The sequence below is a fragment of the Mytilus galloprovincialis genome, chromosome 1 (assembly GCF_965363235.1).
Source record: "Mytilus galloprovincialis chromosome 1, xbMytGall1.hap1.1, whole genome shotgun sequence".
Taxonomy (NCBI): domain Eukaryota; kingdom Metazoa; phylum Mollusca; class Bivalvia; order Mytilida; family Mytilidae; genus Mytilus; species Mytilus galloprovincialis.
The window spans coordinates 63,436,516-63,462,436 of NC_134838.1; the positions used below are offsets into that span (position 1 = coordinate 63,436,516).

The window sequence follows — 25,921 nt, forward strand, 5'->3', positions numbered from 1 at the left end:
GCTATAGCTAGTCTAGCAGCTGAGGTAATACAATTATTCTTATTTGTGGGCTGACAACAGACTGACCAATGCAACCAAGCACAAAGGTGGGAATTATCTTTTTGGGTCGTCAGGATTGGGCCATTATAGTAACAGGAATTTAGATTTACATTTACGGGCACTGAAGAACTAACGATTTAATTTTCTGGAATTCAGGATTCAGCCATTATAATTCCAGGAATTGGGAATATATATATAACATCCCCTCCAATCCCCCCTCTCTTCTGCAGACTGTAATGGCAACAAAGAAGGTGTCCATTACAACAATTGAAGTGCTTTTCACTTAATTTAAGAATTTTTTGGAATGTCACATATTAATTTTAAGTAACTGTTATCCATACCCATGAAAAAGAATGTTTTTTAAAGATGTAAAAAATAGTGAGTAGTCATGAGCAGCATAAATCATTCTGATGACTATGATTTCTTGAGCAGAAAAAAAATCAGAGTCATATCTGAGTGTTTCTATTATTAGAAATGTGTTTAGCTTATGTTAACATAAAAACAATCTTATTGATACAATCAAAACATGTATTTGGTAAACCAGAAGCTAATAACTTTATATGATTAATACATCAAAATGTAACAACCTTTCCGCAAGTCCTATTTAGATAATACATTAAATATGCTAAATAACCATTTGTGGTCCAGATAATGACGTTGATAAAATGTTTTGTTTTTATGAAACACACAAATATAACAGGTCAGTGCTCCGGTATAGAACATTTTCTTAGAAATAGGACTATATCTATATAACCATTTCCTTTACAATAAAATACCTCCTTAACTAAAAGGTAAACTAACAAAAAGTTTAAGACATATTTCTTTCATAAAAATCTGAAACAGTGTTTCATGTCATAATATTTTATTCTATTGAGAGAAAAAAAAGTAAAATTTGCATAAAGACTTTTTTTTCCATTATTTTTTCCTATTTATACTAATTAACCTGCTATTATTCCATTTTAAAGACAATTGTGTAGTCAAATAATTAAAAGCAAATCAAAACTTAATTTTGTTGGTTCAGAGTAAGTAATCAATCATAAAGTTCATCTATAGTGATAGTGTCAGCCTGTCCACTCTTCAGGTTTTTATAAATAGTTCAAACCCTACTCACAGAAAGGTGCGTTTGACTCTGATTTTAACTGACAAGAATTGCCAGACTTCCAGAAGAAAGCCAGTGCAGTGTTTTTTTCTGCTACATGTACTCCAGCTCATCCACTAACAAATATGCACCCCTCATCAAATAACCACTTAGATCTGGTGTGTCACTCAGAACTGGTGTGGCACTCAGAACACAAACAAATAAACTGATCAAAAGAGATATTAAGGACAGAGTGTGGCAGACATACACGAAATGCAGAAACCTTTAAAAACAGACATTTATAAAAAGATTGACACTTAATCTATAAAGCAAAAATCCTATCTTATAAGTATAATTGGACTGTATGTATATATATCGACATTGGGATTATCTGCCTCCCTGTAGATGTTTCTCACTAAAAGTCAATTATTCTGACCTATATCTGTACAGAGTCTCTTTGAAATTTATTGACATATAAGTAGACAAACACTAGACTAAATCAATTTTACCTTTTATCAAAATTATCTGACTTTTGTCTCTATCTAAATAAAAAATTCAATTCAGTTAAAAATTTCATTGATTCTTTATTGTAAATTGCTTGAATTCTTTATATACCATGCTTACCTAAAAACAATTGAACTTATTTGTAAAACTGTTTACTAAACTATAAATAAATAATAAAATAACACATTTACCGAAAAATAATAGAATAATAAAATAACATATTTACCAAACTATAACCTTCCTTTCTTAAGTATAACGCAATACACATCTGAATTTATCGAATCCAGTTCAACTAATCTAATTCAAGACACTAGAAGCATGACAATAAAAAAATCCTTAAACTAATTCGGTCCTTTGATGTTTTTATCTTTTCCCTCTCCAAATGCTATTTTGGCTTTCAGTCTGACCTCAAATGTCGAAAAAAATCACTAATCCATCACTCTCGATAGAATTCTCTCCTATTTTATCCCATGTTCTTTGTTAGACATCTTAATGTATAACCGAATTAAGACAGGACTTCTAAATCAAACTGATTACTAAGGGAAATTGTAGCTTGGAGACCCTGCTGCATGTCCAATTAACCATAATAAGATGTTGGCTTAGACCAATCAATACAAGCAACCGACAATGCTTTCACAATTCTAAATTTTTTTTCTTGAAGCATTGCATCAAACCCAGACAATGCTATAATCATTACATAATGAATTATAAATCTTTGTCTCAAAATTTAAACACTGTAATTCTATTTTAGCTATTTTCAAATAAATATTTAATATCCTTAGATTAAATTCTAACTGCAATATTTACAAAACAATGTTGACTATAAATCAAAGCAATACTTTTGTTAACTAAAACCTTCCAAATGCATTTAAAGTGCATTTATTTCAGTAATTGAAATTAATTAAATACTTTAACAGATTAAAAGTGAAATGAAATAACTTGATTGAAATTTATACATGTGTAATCCATTTTAATTAAAAGAAAAAACTTACAATCAAATTTTAAGTCCAAAGGAATGTTAAATAAAGCCATCGTTGTGCACTTAAATACTAATGTACAATGTACATGTATTTGCACATATTTTCCAAATGCCATAACAACAAATGCAAAGACATCTTTTCAAATATTACATAGCTGACCATTTTGAAAGTGTTTGCTCCGTCATGTTTTTTTCAAGGCGAAAATAATAATAAAAAAAGAAGTTTTTTTTTCTTTCTAAAAGACATATGTTTTTCTTTCAATAGAACTTGATGAACATAAAAAATTCTAAAAAGATTGTTTGATACTTGCCTTATTTTAGAAACAATAAAAATCTCAGAGGTCAGATCGAAAGACACTATAGACTTATGCAAAGAACAGCTGCATTTTCGTCACAATTTATCACAAAACATAAAGCCTGGAGTCACATCTGCAAATTACAGTAACTTTCTTTTCCGATGTAATCAATTAAGGAAACTGTCTTCTCGATTCATTTGTAACAGAAATATCAAGAGATCCCAATCGTGAAGTCTTTAAAGGATAAACAAAGCCCACTTAAGAAAATAAAAACTAACTGTTCGTGACAATCTTATCATTCTAAAATCAATTTAACAGTACAAAACAGTCACTTGTGAGGATAGATTGTGTAAAAATCAACAACAAAAATGAGCAATAACACACACACACGATTAGTTTCTCCTCCATAAAAAATAACCTACTTTATTCGTGGAAGCTTGATATTATGAAATATTTGTATCGTTTTAAAAAAAATTAAAGTGTAAAAAATAACAATTCCTATCTTTTTTTGAAAAAATTCTAGATTGCAAAATTTTCGTACTCACCATTCAAACTGGAAAAATACAACAAAAGATTTTTTTATTCCAAGTTTGTCAGAAAGTCACAAAATAATCCATCTTGAGTTATCCATTGTTTGCAACAATCATAGCACTGTCGTATAGCAATGTTGGATAAAAAAATCGGGCATATAAGATTTACTTTTAATTACATAGCCCTATGAACAGATGATTAAAATCAATATCGGCTGAAGTTGTCTGTCACCATCATGTACACGTTCTCGTTTGTCAGCCGATCAGAACTGTCGTTGACAAAGATTATGAAGACAATCCTAAATTCATCTAACATTGCATGCCGAACTATCACTTATGAAACACTCAGTCGCTACGACGACCAGAGACAAGAAATTAAGAAAAAAATTCATGAAGGAAATTTCTTGATCAATATTACTTTCTAAGAAATTATTTGGAGATAAAAAAAATAAGAAGCTTGAACAACAGTCAATGATTTTTTCTTAAACAGCTTAGAGGCTAAGTTTATTGATGACATCAAGAAGAAGAAAGATGTTGTTCATTAAAGAAAATCTTACAGTGACCTACTTCTGAAGGATTTCTTCACCTAATGCCTGAATTTTTTTCATTTTTGTTTATTTGACTTTTAAAGGAGGGTTAGGCCCAAATATGGCTGTCATTTTTTATTATGATGTGAAGGCATAGTTTTATAGTCAATTACCATTTGTTAGGCAATAGTGTTTTTTATTTATCTAAAGTAACCCGGCACTCACTCACTCACTGTTCTTTTTTGACATTGCAAATTAGCTTAATTTCATTTTTCAAATTCCAACAGAATAAAATGAAAACAGACCAATTTTTACATTGGTTGTTAATTAAGGACTAGAAATATTTTGTCTTATAAAAGTTTTGGACCCTATTTTTTTACAACAAGTACATACTCTATCTTACTTGAATGAAGAAAAGCTTGTTAAAAATCACTCATAATAGGCAATTCATTAAATAAAATAACGATAAAGCCATCGATGATTATAAACAATACCTTGTCAAAATGTTTACTTTTCACCTAGAACACAAAAGTCACACAAAAAATCCCCCAAAAACATAATCAAAATAAAAAATCCCAAAATTGTTCAATTATTATATCTATCTTGTCCTTGCATGTTGTTATCAGAAAAAAACAAGAACAAACATGTGGAACATCACATAGAAAAAAACGTTGTAACACACACAAATATATGACAAAAAGTCTTTGTATCCGAACAGGTGAATCCTATATAGTCAAATTACACAATTTTTTACTGAAAATATACTTAATGTCACTTTAAATATATATTATTTTCGTTTTATACAGTATACAATGTATTTAGAAACAAAAATCAAGTTTCAGTCAAATCTCTTTTTTTGTATTAAGATAATTTATGAATACATCTTTTTCTCTTAATACAGTATATAAGTTACCATTATTTCGTATCTACAATAGTTTCACATTATTAAATATGTATCAATATCTACTACAAACAGTGTTTAATACCTATAGATCCCTATTTGATAAAGTAATATTGGCATATTGATATCCCAAAACATAGCATTACAGCTTATATACAAAAGGACTTTATAAAATCTCCTTATCATGCTTAAAAATACAATGGTATGCAAGTGTCTAGTCTGAATATACACATAAAATGCATTCAAACTTCGGTCCATTTCAGTCATAATAAATAAAAGCTTAACATATTTTTCAAGAGTTTACTTTTTACGTCTAACATGTAAAGCTTTAATGGACCAGGTGCTTCGATTCTTTAAAATTCACTAAATTCATAATCCCTTATGAAAACATAGACTAACAATTCCGAAAACATTTTCATATGAAGTCGTCTAGTTGACTAATACATTGATAATTTCGTTATATGTAGATTTCAGTGATATCAAGCAGGGAAAACCATTCTGTAACAAATACATTTCATGCCAGTTTCTATATCCGTCAAATCAACAGATCTGTCTCCTGAAACGTGCATTACAGAAACTTAACAAATGAATCTAGTTTTATCGGCAGGGTACATTCCGCATGGCTTGGGAATCAAGCTGACATTCAACGTAAATTATTCACCATTACAAAAAAGCTGGGGCAGGAAACAGATCATTACGTTTCAAAAATTTCAATTGACAATTTAGAGCATATAGGAAATGCTAACGTAATTTACAAATTGACAAATCTGTTTGACATTTAGATAAGGCGCAATTACAATTTTAATATTTATCTACTCTCTTTGAATGCACCTACTCACAGAATTATGTCTGTTGTTTTTTTTTAATTTCAAATAGGGTGAAAATCCTTTGAAAACATGATGTTAAGGAGATGGGGGAGTGCATTATTATTATACACAATGAATCAGCAAACCAACAATGAAAAAAAACATAGAAAACATCTTATGCATATGAAGAAAGTATATTCAAGATTTGTTGCTCAACAGATACACTATAAATGGTCTTAAGTAAATGTTTTTGTTATCAATGTTGATATGACATATAGTGTTGGAGTATGCATGTTAAAAGACCCCAAACTAGAAAATTTCTTTATAAAAGACTTTAAAATGGGTTCAATACCTTTTTGAAAAGCATCTAGGAATTTTTAGGAGAAGCAACAACAAGCAGGTTACTGTTTAAAGTCAGAATTATTTGTCAGGTTATGGTAAAAGCAGGTTTCATATTCTTATCTCAATTCCTGACTATGTGTGTAATATTTGCCACTATATATCACCACCAAAAGCATCTAAAACACTAGTTGACCAGATTTCAGACTTTACCATTCCATTTTTGTCATTTTAAAATATTTATTTTACTGTTATAAAATTTGTGACTATCCAAAAGCGTTTGTTACAGAAATGACAGATTCAAATAACCCCAGGTTTTACACCATTATTTTTTATACCTTGCTGAACACTATGTAAGATTTAAGGTGATTCGGTCACGATAAGGATGCTGTGATCAAAGTGTGTTTAAATGTGTTTTTATGCGACACCTCTGAGAGTTCAAAAAGTCATTTATTGTTTGTAAGTGTGATTATAGTAAGATTGTTATTAGACACGTCTATTTCTGATCGTAATATAACTAATCAAACTGTACCGAGTCGTTCGTGGCAGCAAGTTCAGTGAATGCTCACGGTATATTTACTTCAGTTATCAAACAATGTCCCTTTCAACGGAAAATGTTTATTTTAAAATTTAGTCTTTCTTTACCCCTTTTAAAATCAAACAAAAATTGAAAAGGTAAATTATTTTCAGACTTTATAAGGAAACAGCTGCTTTTAAACCAATTAGCTTAGTTCTGTTGTTTAATTGCTGTTTGCTTAACTTCCAGTAGAGAAAGTTCATTTGAAAAATGAGGTCAAACAAAGAAAATGGTTAATTTGTACAACCTAAGAAAAAACCCAGAGAAGACTTATAATCTTTAGAACGTTGACATGCAATCAAAATTACTTTTAATTTTAAATTATTACAACAAATCAAAAGGATACTAGAACCTGTTTATGTTAAAAAATTACTTTGATTATAAGTTGCTAGGTTCTTTGATTCAAAATATTAACTCTTTCCTCCCCCAAAAAGCTCCACATTATATTTGAAAGGTTATTGCAAATTTATCATTAATTCTATAATATTGATAGCAGATCTTTAATAGTTTTTGAGTCAAATGGTTCTATACAAGACAATTTAGAACTAATAACATTTGTGACCTAGCTGATTGTTACTGAAGAAGGTTTGTTGATCCCTATAGATCATGACAACTTGTTTTATTGGGTTAATGTTTAAGTGACATATCCCCATATCTTGCTTATTCTTAGCACATGTTTTGCTCATAAAAGAAAACTTTTTATCAAGTGTATAGCCCCATTCTGAGAGAGAAAAAAAAAATTCAAGATATTATAATTATTAAAATTAAAATCTTAAAAATTTGGATAAGATCAAAATAAACCAATACTCACTTGAAAGAATAAAAGTCAACAGTACAAGAAATTACCTTTACATCATAAGTCACTCAGAACTACCATATTGGTGCATCAAAGAAAACGGATGCAATCAATATATATATACCAAATATAAGCTTTTGATTTGTGTCAAGGGGAATACCCTAGCCTCATTCAAGAGGAACTAGGTTGTAAGTATTTGAAACTTTATCTGACCTTTATATTTAGGACCATTGCTCAAGACATCAACTTGGACAATGATTCAAAACAAATTACATATCATAGTACAATTTTCTGACACCTTAGAAACTTAAATGTATTTTTGCTTATATAACATTGACAGAGACGGATTTTAATATGATAATCTTTTTTCACAAGTCAGACATAAAGTTAGTTAATGCTCTTTAACAAATATTGTACAGCATAATGAATAAGACATTAATTTGTTTACTTATTAAATGTATTTGTTAAGTAAGATTATTTTCAATAAAAAGTACACATTTTTGCATTGATTAATGTGGCCTAATGCTTTTCTTCAACGCACATAATATAAGCTTAAGAGTATGAATATAAATGCTGTAATAGTAAATAGCCTTAAAACCTTAAACAACAACTGTTATATAGACATTTTCCCATAAAAAATTTACAATCTAGTATATTACTGTTAACATATAGCGAACAAAAAATATGCAAATAAGGATATGCAGTATGATTGTCAATGAAACAACTTAATCAATCAAAGCCCAAAGGACAAGGATGTAACGAACTTCTTGTCACCATATAACCTTAAATAATGAGCAAAAACCACATATTTCACTTAAGGGCACAACTAAATAAAAAATAATGTCACATATAGCTTCACACATGAAGATTTTCTGACAAACTTTATTTCAGAATTCGTTTACCTCAACTGATTTTTATCTAACATCCTTTTATGTACTGTTTGTTTGTTAAATGATCAAGATAAAAAGGGGGAGGGTCAAAATATCAAAAAGGGTTACATGTGCTTGTCACAAACTAATCAGTGATTGTCAAAACCTATAGTTTTGTTAATTTGGGATTTAAGTATTGATGGCTGAGATCTTATACTTTCTCATGAATTAATGCACATCTCTTTTTATTTATGCTTATAACGCAAACACCTATACAAGATGTCTTTTGGTAATTTGTGTTGTTGTCGCATTGATGCATACATCTCAAACTCTTGGATTCATATTCAGTTCTCAATTTCCTATAACTATTAGCAACACAACCTTAGGGCTGTTAAAAAACCTTAGGTTCCTAGACAGAATGAACCTGACCAAAGTGGATGCAAAAATTGATGTAATTTGTCCATTGTGACACCTGCTCTTAGTAGGATTATAGATTATGCTTGCGTTAAATATTCAAATACACTGTATGTATTTATGCAGAAGTATATAGGTACACCTTTGTATTTAGTAAACACTTATTCCAGGTAATTATCAAATATTTTAACATAGTCAATATTCATGATTACTTAGAAAATACTAATTCACCTGTACCATAAAAAGTCTGACCGATTTCTAACTAAAAGTTAAGTTCTAATTTATGTCACTTTATAAATCACAAATTTCAAAACATGTTTATCAAGTAAGACAGAAAAAACAATATCCATCTTATAAGGTTTCTCTATTTGTGAAAACAAATCAACTTCCAGACACAGAACTTTACAAAGCTTAGCAGCGTGACAGAAAATAACATGATTTGTGCATTATTTGTTCACACGATGAAATTGTCTGATTGTAAGCAAAAACTTTTTTTTTACATATGAATAGTTTCTATGAATTCATTTAAATTTTGAACATGATTTTACTTTTTACATATATTTTAAAAACAACAAAAATTCAAATTGGTATAAGTACTTATGAACAAATAATCAAGTACAAATCAAAATATTCTGAGAATCAAATTCATCAAAATTACCTTTAGGAATTTAATTTCACAATAATTTTCCTCCGTCACTATAAAATAGCTTGCTTCCGGTGACCTGGAAAACGTCCAAACTTATCTTAAAGTGTAAAATACAACACAAATTATGAATGTATAAACGTCTAACACTGAACAAACTCTGTCATGTAAATATCTGAATTCATCAAGACATATCAATAACGTTGAAAGAAGTTCATAAACTCCTCATGTATGTCTAGAATCATACAAAAGCATTCAAGTCAATATTGTGAACACACTGTTTAAATTCAAGTTAAAGACTTTGTATTAAAAGCTCGGCTCATTCAGGTGTATAAGTTTTATACGATCATATAAACATTTAATCTTGATAATGGGAACACGTCAAATATATTTCTACATGCACAATATATGTATTGTTAGACTATGTAAAATTTGACGCTATAGTAAAAACTTGTTCAAGGAAATCGGCAAATAATAAACTAAAGAAAGAGTTCAATGAGAATCTGATAAATATGTCAAATCGTGAATGAAAAACAGTACCGTTGGTTTGTTTTGTTTGTATAGAAAGTTTACAATAGGTTGTGCTAGGTGTTACCAGACTGTGTGAAACACTTTCACAATGAAGTCACTGTCCGTACAGTGTACCACAAATAAACAAGTTGCATAATATTTACTATAATAAATGCATGACCATATCAAATGTGCTTGTATGCACACTATAACTAGTGCAAAACAAGATTGAATGTTGCTGATTACAATACAGTCTTGTACATAAATATACAAAGTCATACGCTTCTCAGTTTCAAAGTAATTAACTTTTCAAAACACTAGTTTATATTGATCGGGGATTAATAAAGGAATCCAAACAGCAAAAAAATATATAGGTCACTGTGCTTGTTTTCGAGATATTAGCCCAGTGTCTTCCCTAGAAAATTCTTGATGCATGGTGGGTCTAAGATGAATTTGCAGCGCGGAGCGCGGTGTTGTTTTGTAGAATTATTTTTATTACACTAGTAAAATGAATTGTGCTTGCAAGTTTAAAAACTTCACATAAATCTGCAATACAGTCAGGAACAATTTAATTAATACTTAACATTTTCTCTCAAGGCCAGCCTGGATCCAAAAGTTTATTCAAGGGCCCTGTAGAATTTTTTTAGGCTCTACCAGGTTTGTTATTACTACAGGTACATACATATAAAATAATCTGGAATGTTCGATCTTATATAAAAGCCAAAAATATATGTTTGAAATACCTTATACATGTAGCTTGTTTCTGATTATGATTGAAATAATAAAGGAATTAAATTAACATGAGTTTTTCAGAATAAAAATCCATTTAACCATGTATTTTCAGACTGGTGAACTTTATATATTTGTAATATTAATAGAAAAAAAAACACAAAAAAAACCAGCCCCCCCTTTTCATACCCCTAGATGTAAATTATTTTAAATAAAAAAAAAGTATTATCAGTTTCACCCCAAGAAATTATTAATTGTTCATGAATAAATCTTAGCAGTTAATCAAAATGATTTCCAAAATGAAATTCCTACTGTCTATAAATAACAATGAAATGTAACTGTTTCCTGTTAATAAGGGGTTTCCCGAATTTTCCCGCCAAAAAGCACATGGCTTTCAACAATTGTAAACAAAGCATTCAATTTGTGATCATGGATTACAGCTTTAAATAATTTAATTTGGATATAGATATTAAATTTAAGGTACAGTCAAGCAATGTTTTTACTTTCTTCTGGATTATAACTAGTTTGAAAGATCAGTTTGAAAAATAAAACAATTTTTGACATCAAACCAAAAACGATCTGAATTGTGAATATTCAGTGACCCATAATTTTTTTTGAACTCTGCTACGGAGGTCAAAGTTACATCATGTTTCAACCCAATGATGTGTATTCTCTGTTACAACTAATCAACTGCGTTTGATATAAATATTTCGATGTCAGACTTATGATTTCAAAACGTAAAATTTATACTGCAAAAGGTTTACTTTTTATTTTTCACGGAAGGATATTTGGAAGCTGTATCAGGCTATAATATTTATCATTAAAACAACTTTAACTCCCGATTTCTATTATGCAATCGAAGTCTTGAATGTTGTTCTATCTGATCAACGTGGTTGTAAAATCAGAGCGTTGCATCTAATTATGATCAATTATCAGTCCAGTGAGTTTGAAACACCTGCAGAGTTTTGTCAATTGTCACTTCATATTATAAGATAATAAAAATTTCACACATAGCGGGATGCATAGCGGGTATGATACATGCATGGCGGCCGAAATTTTATGCGTAGCGGTACCGCAATGCATGAATAGCCTAGGGAAAACACTGTTAGCCATTGAAATTTTTGCGGCAAAATTGTCTCTCTTGACTTTTCATAACTTTATCATTGACAAGTTTCAGTTCTCAAAAACTATTAAAAAATAATTAAAATGTTATAAGACTTTTACAGATGGCTTATCATTATACATGTAAAAGATTTACAAAAAGAAAAATGGGGGTCACGGGGCAAATTTTTTCAAGGCATTCAAATGGATAAAACCAGAGGATTTCGAAAATTTGACAAAAAATCCAAAATATGACAAGCCAGCTTCCTTAAGGGTGTCAACAAAAACACAGTCTGAATATGATATATGGCCTGTCTTTATTTCTATTATATAGATATAGGAAGACGTGGTGTGAGTGCCAATGAGACAACTCTCAATCCAAGTTATTTTTAGGCCACTTTCCTCTATCCTTTATCTTTTGTCATTCTTTATATTTTAGCACCAAATCATTCCCTATTCTTAATTTTTTTGGCCCATTCATCTGCATTGTTTATTTTTTTGGCCCATTTCAATTCTCTATTCTGTAAACCCTGTATATAGATCCCCATTAATACAATGCCATTTTTAAAAGAACTGAAAAATCATATTTGATCCTAAAATTTTATGAACATATATATTTTTATAAGGAACCCATTCAATGATTCTTTATTTTTTCGAGGTTTTTTAGGTAAATTAATATTAATAGCCCCACACTGTAACTGTTATATGGCAAATTTAATGGACCAAGAGCTAGTTATTATAGTCAACCAGCTAAACAAAATATAGCAGAGGGAATGGTAAAATTGTCATTAGAAGATTAATTCCGGATACTTTTCAATTTTTTTACAAAAGATTTATTAAATTATGGCCAATTATTATACTACTCTTACAAAAAAAGCCATCATGTTTTTTTTTTTGTATTTTTGATGAGTTTTTTTTATAAGCAAATCATCTTTTTCCAACTACCACTTCAAAAAGAAGTGCTGTTGAACTTAGCTTACTTCTTCTTGATAGACCAACAACTCAGGTGTGTAGGTGTCATACCACCAATTACTCCCTCAAATTTAGAACGTATGTGAAAGTAGGCCTACTCGGACAAAAAATAGTGCATTTGATGTCATTGTTCACCTAAACTAACCAACAAATTTGCAGAAATGAAACTTTCGTTGAAAGAGAAATATATTAAGACCATTTTGAGCCAAATTTTACCTGTCTAGGAGTTTGCATTTAAAATTGAGGATTAATGCGCTCCATGGTATACTAATTTAAGATTTCCAGAAAACCAGGGCTTATTTTTAGTGGTACCTCCTTTCGGGAGCTCTCTTCTTTCTTATATGATTTTGAATGTATGTTGAAAATTGGCATGCAGAAAGGTGACACCTGTACAATTCAGGATATACCTAGTTTCTATGAAGTTAAACTTAAGGTAAAATATTTAGAAAGCTGTGAAAATTGCAAAATTTGGTTGAACAGATAGGGACTTTTAATTGGTGGTATGACACCTACATTAAAGCAGCTAGACATGTAGATTCATGACAAATTGGATTAAAATGTTCCCTTATCTTGTATTCATATCATAAAAACATGCTAGTTTATGTGAACTGACAGCTAGATAGCAAAATTTTAAACAATATTAACCAATTTAAATCAAAATACACCGAAGGCTATGCTTAGTTTTCATATAATATGGAGATTTAAAACTTTATGAATTGACTTAAGGCCAACTTAAAAGTGAAAGTCGGTGACTTATCGTATTCATAAAATAAATATTGAATGTATTCACCAATAGTGGTAGTTTCATAAAATAAATTTAATAAATATTCTGATCTTTATGTTAAATAAACCTAAGTCCACTTAAAAATTATCTTGAAGGAGATGGGCTTTGAAGAAGTAGAAGAAAAACGAGAATTGAACAGAGACATGAAATAAGATCAATACTTTCCTGGCCCTATTACTTTTGGCTAACAAGGCTAACACATGGATAGTTACCTGCAGGAAAATGTACCTAAAGTTCTTTCACTGTAAAGCTTAGAGTGGCATCAACTTAACACAGGAATGTGATGGCTGTAGTTTTTTGTTGTTGAAAAAACTGGAAAGGAAAAAAAATTGATAGTATATGAAAATATGGTTTTGATTAAAATGCGACCCGAGTATATACAATAGTGGTATCTGTCATTTTGTGTCTGTTCATATTTTCAGCAGAGTACTTACAATTACTGTACAAAAATAAATCTGATGTTTAATATCATGTCTATACTTTCAATAACTAAAAAAAACTACCATTTAATATTAGATCATTATCTAATTTTTTCATTAGCTGATGACCTATATATATAAGGGAAATGATTAGAACACCCGCAATAATATATCTACATTTGTTTGCCTATAACTAAAATCAGACACCATATAATATAGATATCAATAATTTTTTCATTAGTAGATGACCCATTTACACAGTAAATGATCTAAAAATTTCTTTTGAAAATTAATGAATAGATAGGTCAGCAAACAGTTGTAACCGGTTAAATCTCCACAAAAGAAATATTAAATTGGAATGTACATGGTATGTCAATCACAATACTCTAATAATCTTCAGGCGCTGAAAGATTATACTCCCTCAAATGATCAAAAATATAATTAAATATACAAAATGCCTTCAAAGGCTTCTCAACTCGAAGCAATTACACAAGATTTCTGACTTATTTTCATGTCACTTCAGACACCTCACAGATGAAAAAGGAGTGGGAACCAAAATAATTATAATGGCAAAAACAAAGATGTCAAACTAAAGATAAATGTCTATGAACTAACTGCTATTGTTCAGTTGTATGTGCTACTTTATTTTTTAAAATCCAGTACTCTTTATAGTTAGCAATTGTTTTCCTAATAAACTTGCAGGCACATCATCCTCCAAAATTATTTTGAAAGGAGATGTGAGGGTTTATTTTAACAAAACACAACAGCGCAAATATAAAAGTTAGGTGTATCATCAGGTTATATTACCTTTTCATCTCGAGATGCAGTTTAATTCCAAATTTTCTTTTTAATCTAACATTTTTTGCAGGAGTGCAACAAAAAGGCTGTTCATTTCTCAATAGTCAATAAAATTGCCTCCTGCAAGTTGACCCCAATTCAAGCTTATCCAATTTACAACTTAGGAGGTACTTAAGAGCCATCAGTTGGGTCATTAATTTGAAAACCAATAATTAAAAATACCATATCAAAAGAATGCTCACGTTTTCTAAAAGGTGGCTCAAAGTCATTAATGTGCTTGCATGAAATCATGCTGTCTAACTATCTACAGTAACGTTATATAAAGTACAGGATGACATGATCTTTTGCAGTGCCCTGCACAAACCCTTAAAGAAGATCAATGCAGAAAAACAAAAGAACATTTTAGTTTTTCTACAAACTGGAATTATTGAACTGATGTTCATCCCCCTAAAAAACTTCTAGAGACAATTATAATATAATGAACAGCTACTGTATAATTATAATTTGTTTTAATAAATCATAACTATGTAGAAAGATTAAAATATCCTGTTTTCAGTGTAATTTTTTACTGTCTAATTTTCATTTTTTCATATTTAACTAGTAAGAAGAGCTAATAGTAATTTTCTTCAAGTCTGTATAATCATTTGAGGAAGACAAAATGCAAAAATGCCATATTTAGAACACCACAGTATCCAGAAATAATTCTAATAATATATTCCCTGTCACGAAGTCACAGAGAAGAAGCATTAATGATCATTAAATCCAAACTAAAGTATTAAATGGAAAACAATTCTAATTAAAAATTAGTCTTATAACTTGAAAAGACTGTCTTCCATACTTTTTAAGATTTGAATGGAAGATGTAGAGAATATGCCATTGAGATAGCAATCCAAAAACAACAAAAAGATAAATGATAGACAAATGTTTTCTTTGCTTCCTCTTACTTATGTCTATAATGTTTGTTTTATCTAATATGCATAAAGCATTTAAAGAACAGTAGTTAAGAAGGATAATATAGAAACTGACAAAAAATAAAGGCAACAATAGTATACTGGTGTTCAAAGGTCATAAATGCATTGAGAGAAAAATTCAAATCTGGGTTTCAAACCAAAACCGAGGGAAACACACCAACTATAAGAAGAAAACAAAAGGACATCAGGAATACTGAAGTGAAACAAAAACAAATGCCAACATACATATAGACAAACCAATTGATAACAACTGCCAAATTCCTGACTTGGTAATAGGACATATAAAGAAAAAATGGTGAGTTGAACCTGGTTTAATGGCTAGTCAAATATCCCGCTTTATGACAAGGTTAAAATATCGCTGAAATGACACACTATGTGTCAAAAATACAGCAAAAACACACACAAGAACATTCATCAAAGAGAAAAATGAAAACAAATAATATAGTCGACAGAACACGAAGACCAGTGGTAAAATAAATGTCTTAAAAATTAAGCCGTTTATTTACTACAATAATGTATGATATGATTCATATTGTAATTTTGAAACAAGAAAAAGAGCTGTTTAGTTTCTTAATATTTAATAGGATTGTGGATTACAAATCTACCCAAAATCTCACCTTGTCAAATCTACAGCCGAGGTCAGATATAAAAAGAGACGTACATGCTTCGCTTCAGCCCATTAACCTGCAGACAATTATAGAAACAAAACAATATCATATAATGCCTACATTTACCAAAACTTAGATCAAACTCGATAATCTCCTTGTATGAAATCATGCTGTTCAACACCCAGAAGCCAAGTTATATAAAGTACACGAAGACATCATTATATGCACTAAGTGCCCAGCATAAACCTCTAAAGAATATCATTGCATAAAAACAAAGGAACATTTTCATAGTCTTTCTGCAAACTATAAATTATTGAAGCTATGTTCATCTCCAAAGCTGATGATTGCATAGCAACCGTATAATTATAATTCCTGTCTCAATAAGTCTATAAGCTAAAAAGAATGATTTAAATTTCCGGTTTTCTTTGTATTTTATTAGCAATGCTTATTTTCTTTCATTTTATTTTAATAGAATATGTTAATACATTGAATTTATAATTTCATCTCATTCTGTATCATCAAAAATGAAGATTGCCACCCCCCCCCCCCCTCCCCCCCAAAAACCAACTCAAAAACACAACAGTCAAATCGAGAAATAATACTGATAAAATATTCCCTGTCACGATGTCACAAAGCCAACCAGACTTTCCATCTCTACAGAGAACCATTAAAATAATTATTTAATGCAACATGATCTATGTGTTCTCTTGATGTGACTATTGGGCGACATTCTCATGGCATTTGAACCTAATGTCATTTATATAATGATGATCTATTGTTTCAGTCAAACATCATAATCGGAATGTTTGATCGTGGGTTTGGGGAATTAGAAAATAATCATCGAAAGCTGGCAGCTCCCTCATCCATAGTTGTCATGTATGGTGAACCTTTTGATCTACTGTCAAAGCATCCAAACCCCTAAATCCCTTAACTCCAAGTTGAAGGTACATAATATTCATTCAATTTAATGAATCAAATCTCATTTACAGCTTTGAACAAACAGCTGTTTTAAGGAAATCATGATGAACAACATGTGAACAAAATGTCATTTCCAAATTCAAAATTTTTAAAACTATTTCAGTTGATTCGCTACATAATATTCATTCAATTAAAAGAATTAAATCTCATATACAGCTTTGAACTAACCAGTTTTAAGGGAATATGTGTATCATGTGGACAAAATGTCATTTCTTTTCTTAAATTTCGCTTTTACTGTAAATTCAGAAATTATTTCGAGGTCTCAGGCCTCGACAATAACGCTTGTCCGATTGTCCGGTACCAGAGGGACAAAAGGTCGGACAAGTAAAGCTGTATCAAGTACACTTAATCTGTAGAAAATAAATTTAATCCAACTTTGATGAACAATTAAAGTAATTATAAACAAAAAACAAGAAAACAAATATTATTTTGACATGTTTCTGAATTCTGTTTATTCAAATGAAAACCTTTTTTATTAACATGTTTACTTGCAATCGATAATTTTTAACTGGTTCTTTATCAGGTACTTTTTAACAGGTAAAAGGTATACTTTTCTGGATGGAATCAATGATGGGCTTTGTAGATAAGGTAACTTTACAGGACAGTTCTCACCTTGAAAGATTCAGCTCCAAGTTTAATCATTTTAATACACAGTTTGGCACTGTAGAAGACATATTTAGTAGACATGATTGATAGACAGTTTGACAAGGCAGGAGACATTTCGGGACCAAGACAAATCAGTACCTCATTTTGCTACCTTATTCTTTTCCTTATAATAAATACCATACCAGTAATTTTTTCACAAAAATATTTTTTTTTATTTCCCATGAATTTCACAAAATCATATTTAATCATAAGTATAAAAAAACAATCCTTGCAATATGGTGACCTATAGTTGTTAATTTCTGTGTCATTTGGTCTCTTGCAGAGAGTTGTCTCATTGGCAATCACACCTTATGATGGCTCATCTTCTTCTTTTTATTGATTGCATTTGAATAAACTTTTTTCAACTTAAAAAAACCCAACAGAATACAAATCAAATGAGTGTACAGGCCTATCAGATGGTGCCTCATGTTTAGAGTCTGGTGAGACTGGACATTGATGTAAACTAGAACCTAATTCCTGTGACATGACTAGTTTCGCATTTGTACTTGACTTATATTTTTGAAATTTTGAAATACATCAAATTCTGTTAAATTGTTTAAATTCGTTTTGCTCCTTGAATCAACTAAAAATGTTAAAAGGTTATTTTTAATAGAATTTTTTTTGGACAAGTAACAATTTCATTCGAACAAGTAAATTTTGGTATGTACTTGTTCTACAGGACAAGTTGAAAAAAAAGTTATTGTAGAGGCCTTGGTCTTTATCAATGCAAATTAAATGCAACTGGATGAGTAGCACAATAACAAGAACTCACATTCTAATTTCTGATCCGTGTATCTTTATACAGGTTTTCCTGATATCTCAATACTAAATGACAGCAATACTTTCTAAATCTACAGTAAATATGCAATTTTGTAAATTAAAAACAAATAATTACTCTGAGCCCCAATTTTCTTTAAATATTCACAGTATTCGCTGGTTTTTTGGGGGGTAAAATTTGCTTGTTGTCATACTTTCTTATTGGGCTCAGGAACCCCTCTTTTATACTAAAGGAACCAGTTGATACTAAAAAGAAATAATACAGTTCAACACGTTCATTTGATTGAACCAAATTTTTTTAGAACAAGGTTGAAATATGATCAATTCTCAAACCAACATTTACTTAAATTTCTATTATCAAGAATGCAAGATGATTTGCAATACATATCTATCAGCCCTCAGAGACTTCAGATCATATACAACCTTTCAGAATCTTATAATTCAACAGGAAACTTTGCAATATTACATGAGTTACATAAAATTAATACCCATGAGATGTGGAAATAATGTTCCATTACAAAACGTGTCATATTCAGTTCACTGCCAATCAATACGGAAACTATAAGGTTTATATTACGGCAATTTTAATTGACATTGAGAACAAAATTAATTACGGAAAATAACAAATGAATCTATTCTTCTAATCATTCCAAATTCCCACTGTGACTATATTACATATAAATTGCACTGGACTCGATTAAAATGTACCAGGATGGAGTATATAAGTACTTTCTCACCCATCAACAAATTGTATAAGCAGGTATCCATTCAAAATTTCCTGGAATCATAGATTGAAATATCTTGTTATTTTAGTAAAAAAGTTAAAAACTGTTTATTGATATGCTTTAGAAATTATACAATCAAATTTTAATGAAGCTCAATCATGCATGTAAAAGTAAATCATTAAAATTTAGAAAATATCATCAAGGGGCAGATAACTAGACTTCATTTATCCAAGTCAAAATTTCTTGGAATTGTGGATTAAAATATCTCGTTATTTTAGTAAAAAAAGTTTAAAAAAAATCTGTTTATTGATATGCTTTAGAAATTATACAATCAAATTTTAATGAAGCTCAGCAATCATGCATGTAAAAGTAAATCATTAAAATTTAGAAAATATCATCAAGGGACAGATAACTAGACTTCATTTTTTAATTAAACTTTAAAACTGACAATGAATCTTGCTTCAGTGGTTAATTAAAGAGACATGGAAACTTATTACTGTTATTTATTTCAGTGAATTGGCAAAAATATTAGCCACAAAAAGGTCAGATCCCATGGAAATGAAATATGACATTGGATCCCTAGGGACCTGCATCTAATCAGAAACACTGCACGATCGATATTGGTCTTGACATGGATCTTGGAAGCATATGCATAACTTGAATATAATGCGGAAAAGTTACATATCAACATGGACAGTTGACAAAAACCAAAAAGTTTATGAATATTTATAAATGCTAAACCATCCTAACTGTAAAGAAACTAATCTGTCAAGCTTTAATTGATGAAAAATTTTAGCAGACTTGATTATACTGAATTAAGAATTGACATTTTGCTATAAATAGTTTGGGAGTAAAAGTCAAACAGAGAGCAAACCACCAACACAATATTACCCGAAACAAACAGCATTATTGTAATTTCAATAGGATGGAAAACTAGCATGATCGATGCACTTATTATGATAAACTGTTAATTACAAAAAATATTTATCATATGCACTTTCAATCTAAAAGGCATATTTCTCTAATTTTAACCCTTCTATTTTAGTGAAAATTGTCTATTAAAGTACATACAAATAGATGATTGAAAGCTGTTCATCCTTTTCATATGAAAATGCATCAAGTTAATTAGAATTTGAGAATACCGTACTGAGATTTTATGAATATAAGGGAATTAAGTATTGAGCGTGTTTTTTTAGTCATTAATATTTTTTCGATGTCAGATTAATCTGCACGTACCTTATCTATTTGCACATTAGTCATTTGTTTTTTATTTCCTGTCAAAAAAAATTTTGATATGTCTTTGTGAATTTTGATTATTTAAAAAAATGATGAACAATCTAGACAGACATGGTAAAGCTACCTGTACTTCTGAGTCTTTGACAAGATAAAGCAATACATTAATGACAATATTTAAGGCTTCAGAACTAAATCATATCATTTCAGCATAAACATTCATGTGAAAATAATGAAATAAAATATAACCTCCAATGAGAGAACTATTCACTGAGGAACAATTTGAAAAACTAGGAAAATGATGTGAACAACTATAAAGCACTGAGTGAGTATGGCCTTCTACAATGAGCAAAACAAATAAACTATGTACAGTATATTGAAACCATACAAGTTCTTGGAATAACAAAATAAGTAAACCAGCACACATCTAAGACCATAAAACTTAATATCTATTTGAATTATCCTATCAACAATTTTGATTTCAAATAAGATAAGCTTTTTTTATTGCCATATTTGAATGAACCACTTGCAAGAAGACATGTTTTTTTAAAAAGCTCTTTCTATTAACAAAAAAATAAATGCATACAACCTAGTCAATATCATAGATACCAAAATCACTACCAGTAACTTTCACAATCTCCATCCAAATACCCAACTAAATACAATTGATTTTCTATCATTAGTTGGTACCATTAAATCTTTGATCAGTGTCTAGACAATTAAAACCTCATTATATAATATACAAACTGACCAATGGTCAGCAGCAGATGTTTATAACAGACTAACAGTCAGATGGAAAATAGGCCAATACTGTCCTTGTTGCAGGTGGCTAAATACTGACCATTACCACATTCAACCAATTGACAATTAACTGACCTAATGTCCGGCCATGAGGACCGCTAATAGAACATGGCATGATGGTATTGATTTTCTTTGACATAAGGGATTTACTTGGCCATTTCATCTTGTGTATCGCTAATGAAGGATTTTTTTAGGGCTTCAATGAAGATTAAAGAGCTCATCTGAATGACTAGTGGTAATCCCTAATGTAATCGAAGTCCAGTCACAGCGGACTTAAAAACAAGCTAAACAATACAATAAGATTTCCATCCGCTGACATTGACAAATACTATTTAAGACGGGTAAATAACCAGATACTAAACAACATATCTTGTTGGAAAAGTATTTCCCTCAAAACTCGTGACCAAGGAAATATATAATGTATAGATATCAAAACTTAGTAACAGATATACTAAATTAAACATGTTGAAAGGTATTTAGGATTTTGAGTGCTTTACCTTAATAATTAAATATACAGCAACCCAACGTCACAAAAGAATAAAGAAGACATTTAGAGGTCAATATATATTGCCCTCCAAAATTCACAATAATTAAATTGAAAATTGCTTTGCCATATTAAGTATATGCTATGCCAGTTCCTAAAATTATAAGTATTTTGACAATCTTTAGTTTTTTTTGTGTTGTATAGTTGCTGTCTCATTAATATAGAGCCCATACTTCCTTTTATTCATATTGCAGACACAAAATGTCTTTCTGCTGAACACTGTTTATCATTAATCTTTAATTAACAAAAATGTCAAGATTATAAAATTTGAAAAACTTTTTATCAACAAACCTTCCGACAACAGTGTAGATATTTCTTAATGATTGTAAAAAAACAACAACTTTTTAGTGCAAAAATATTTTTCTAAAATGTCAGAACATTTTCGTTTCCCTTCATAATATAATGTATTGAGTTACTATAAAAATGCCATTGAAAAATTCTTTCAAAATAGCAGGATGTTCCATAATTTTATCTGGATTTAAACAAGATATGGGTTAAAATCCTCAATTACAGTTAATTAATCCTTAATGGCTTAAATTACAATGTATTTTTAATAATGTTTATAATTCATCAAAGTACTTAATTTTATACAATTATTATAGATAATCAATTTCAAAATGATTGTTAACGTCTAAATAAGGTCCCAGCACTTAATAATAGCAGATAGTTGTATGAAATATATTGTTGATAATAACTTGTATTGGACTGTTTGCTACAATAATTCAAAGTGTCTATATCAAATGCAAAAACAAAAGTCATCAGTTCTATGACATTTAATTGAGCATAGCAATGTGTCAAAATTGTAATCAGCTTTGGTCAGAACAAAACCGGCAGATTAACTATAATTCCATTTTTGTCATCATATGACATTACAAAAGTAGAAATCACAACTAAAAATTGAAAGCAACCTGAATCTTTATGGATTCGACAATAATTGTAAACAGTATGTAAATGTTTTGTAAGGATTGGTCAAGGTAAATTGCATTATTGCAAGCCTTACTCAGACAGAGGGACAATCATAAATTATTTCAGGTCTATAAGAACTGGTTCAAAATATTGATTGATTGAATTATTATATTTTTCCTGATCAAACTACCCTTATCAGTGCTCTTAAATCTTTATAATGAAATCCACTGAACAAATATTTAAAGCCATTGTGGAAGTCACTGCCTTAAAAATTAAAGAACCTTAGTGAGCACGCTCACATACCCCACGTCCCCACATTGTCATTGGAGAAATTAATTAAGTATAAGAAAAAAAAATTGTATAAGAAAAAATATTGAATAATAATTTCCTGTCAATATACATAGTATGTCCTTATTATCTACAAAGTTTCATGAAATTCTGTTGTGTGGTTTGAGAGGAGTTGCGATGACAAACTGTTGCAGTAGTACATTAAAGTAAATAAGTTAAAAGGGGCGTAACTCCTAGAAAAATCAAAGCCTTAAAGGCTGTAAAAGCAATTGCTGCCATGTTAATGTTTGGGGACTTTTATTTTTCATCCACATATATACAAGAATTAAACCTGACATGAGTGTTGTCTAGTTAAAAGTAATAAGGTTTTAACTTTATATAAATAAAAGACTTTAGCAGAAAGTCATTTTTAATATGTTTTATATTTCACAAGGAGACAACACGTTTACCAGGCTAAAGTTGGGGTCAAATATACATGTGCTGAAACATATAACTCAAAAAGAAATCATCATGGATTATCCCCTGGCAGTGTTTGTAACTCTCTTGGCAATAATTTCCTTTATTGATTTAATTTAAAAAATTTTCATTATTAATTTATATTTAACCATTAACACAAATGATTAAGTTAAAACATTTCAACTTTCCAGACGCAAATGTTAAAAAACGGGAAAGAAATAAAATATCTTACAAGACATAAACATGTAAAGAATAAATGTATATTTCAGCTTAATAAAAATATTTTCATAATGTTACTTTGTCATCATTTTTAAAACTAAGTTCCAAACATTATTGCTCAGTTGATGTGTCCTTCTGATGCGGTACGAGCACAGGCACTTGTTTCTATCCATAGGAAGGTCGATTATCCATATAAATAGTTTTATATGGATAGTCGACAATCCTATGGATAGAAACAAGTGCATGTGGGTATGAGATAACTACAATTCTCATGCAATCCCGAAAAGGGGGGGTCATCACAGACAAACATGACATTAAATCGTTATCACTGAACAAGTATATATATTGTATAGGGGCCAGCTGAAGGACGCCTCCGGGTGCGGGAATTTTTCGCTGCATTGAAGACCTGTTGGTGACCTTAAATTAATTCTGCTGTTGTATGTTTTTCTATGGTCGGGTTGTTGTCTCTTTGACAAATTCCCCATTTCCATTCTCAATTTTATTATACCAACAAGAACAAACAGCTCTACGTTGCTTTGATATTTATCAATTTTCAGGAAACATTGCGAAAAATGATCTTCAATATTTCGAAAACATGTGAAATAAAATTGCTAACACGGTGGACCGTCGAGTGTCAACAAACGTAGTAGACTTGTTCACTGAAAAGACGAGGATAATGGTTTCATCTGACATTTGTTATGCAAACCCAGTTTTGATCATGATATTTAAAAAGACGTACTTTTTTTCAATCTATGTATTAATAAACTAGAAAATTCCAAATTGTAAATTTCTCTTCATCTGGACCGACTTGGCATCTACTACGTTTGGACGGGTCCATTTCATTAATAAGGTGATCGATAAATATTACGGAGTTTTGACAGAAAAGGAAAACGAACTTATTGTTATGTGTTTTCAACAAGGGTTTCGTTCCGCTAAATTATTTGCGCAAATAAAGTTTGTCTATTTTTAGATTACAGGTAATAATTTGACACTACGCATTAACCTGTGTAGTGATTTTGATTTTACGATAAATGTATGAATGAACGATAATTTTATGAATGAACAAGAGCACCTGACCTCTTAAAGAAACACAAATTAAACATAAAAAAACGTATTTATTAGGAGATAATTCAGTTAAATTTTCAATACTAAATCAACAACTGAAATGAATCCATATTTTGTTGAAACATAGTACGAACGGCGGAAAATGGAATCGCATTTATAAAAATGTACTTTTTTTCACTCGGACTTCTATGTTATTTGATAGTCAAACGGTTGACCCTTTAAATACAAAAATACATCTACAAGAACATATTCTGAAACTTCTTAAATCCGCTAACTTTTTTTTAAAGTTTCAAGCTATGTATTGCATTAGAAAACATACATAGGTGTTAAAGAATGACTGACCAGGAGCCTGTTTAACAAAATACTATGGCTTGATCTGGGCGGAGTCTCTGATCTGGGTCACAAAGATGGCCATACGCGACGGCATAAAAGCAATTGCTTTAAAAATTGAATCGCAATTTCCCGTCGATATGCACAACTACATAGTATGTCCTTATTATCTGAAAAGGTTTCGTGAAATTCTGTTGTGTGGTTTGAGAGGAGTTGCGATGACAAACTGTTGCAGTAGTACATTAAAGTAAATAAGTTCAAAGGGGCGTAACTCCTAGAAAAAAAATTTAATCGCAATTTCCCATCGATATGCACAACTACATAGTATGTCCTTATTATCTGAAAAGGTTTCGTGAAATTCTGTTGTGTGGTTTGAGAGGAGTTGCGATGACAAACTGTTGCAGTAGTACATTAAAGTAAATAAGTTCAAAGGGGCGTAACTCCTAGAAAAAAAATTGAATCGCAATTTCCCGTCGATATGTACAACTACATAGTATGTCCTTATTATCTAAAAAGGTTTCGTGAAATTCTGTTGTGTGGTTTGAGAGGAGTTGCGATGACAAACTGTTGCAGTAGTACATTAAAGTAAATAAGTTCAAAGGGGCCTAACTCCTAGAAAAAAAATTGAATCGCAATTTCCCGTCGATATGCACAACTACATAGTATGTCCTTATTATCTGAAAAGGTTTCGTGAAATTCTGATGTGTGGTTTGAGAGGAGTTGCGATGACAAGAAACAGGACTGACGGACTGACGGACGGACGG

At 30.3% G+C, this 25,921-nt stretch overlaps 1 protein-coding gene across 3 annotated transcripts in view; it reads right to left on the reverse strand.

The window, feature by feature from the left end:
- The window catches only part of LOC143080962 (oncostatin-M-specific receptor subunit beta-like), a 91,917-nt gene that overhangs the window by 38,120 nt on the left and 27,876 nt on the right, over window positions 1-25,921 (reverse strand). The window contains exons 3-4 of one of the 3 annotated variants that reach the window (XM_076257176.1): window positions 13,607-13,706; window positions 9,314-9,398 (exon numbers count right to left, since the gene is read on the reverse strand). The gene's annotated coding sequence lies outside the window, so the exon portion shown is untranslated. Of the gene's footprint in view, window positions 1-9,313; window positions 9,557-13,606; window positions 13,707-25,921 lie in introns of those variants that run through there. The other 2 variants (XM_076257167.1, XM_076257205.1) reach the window with 2 other exon arrangements.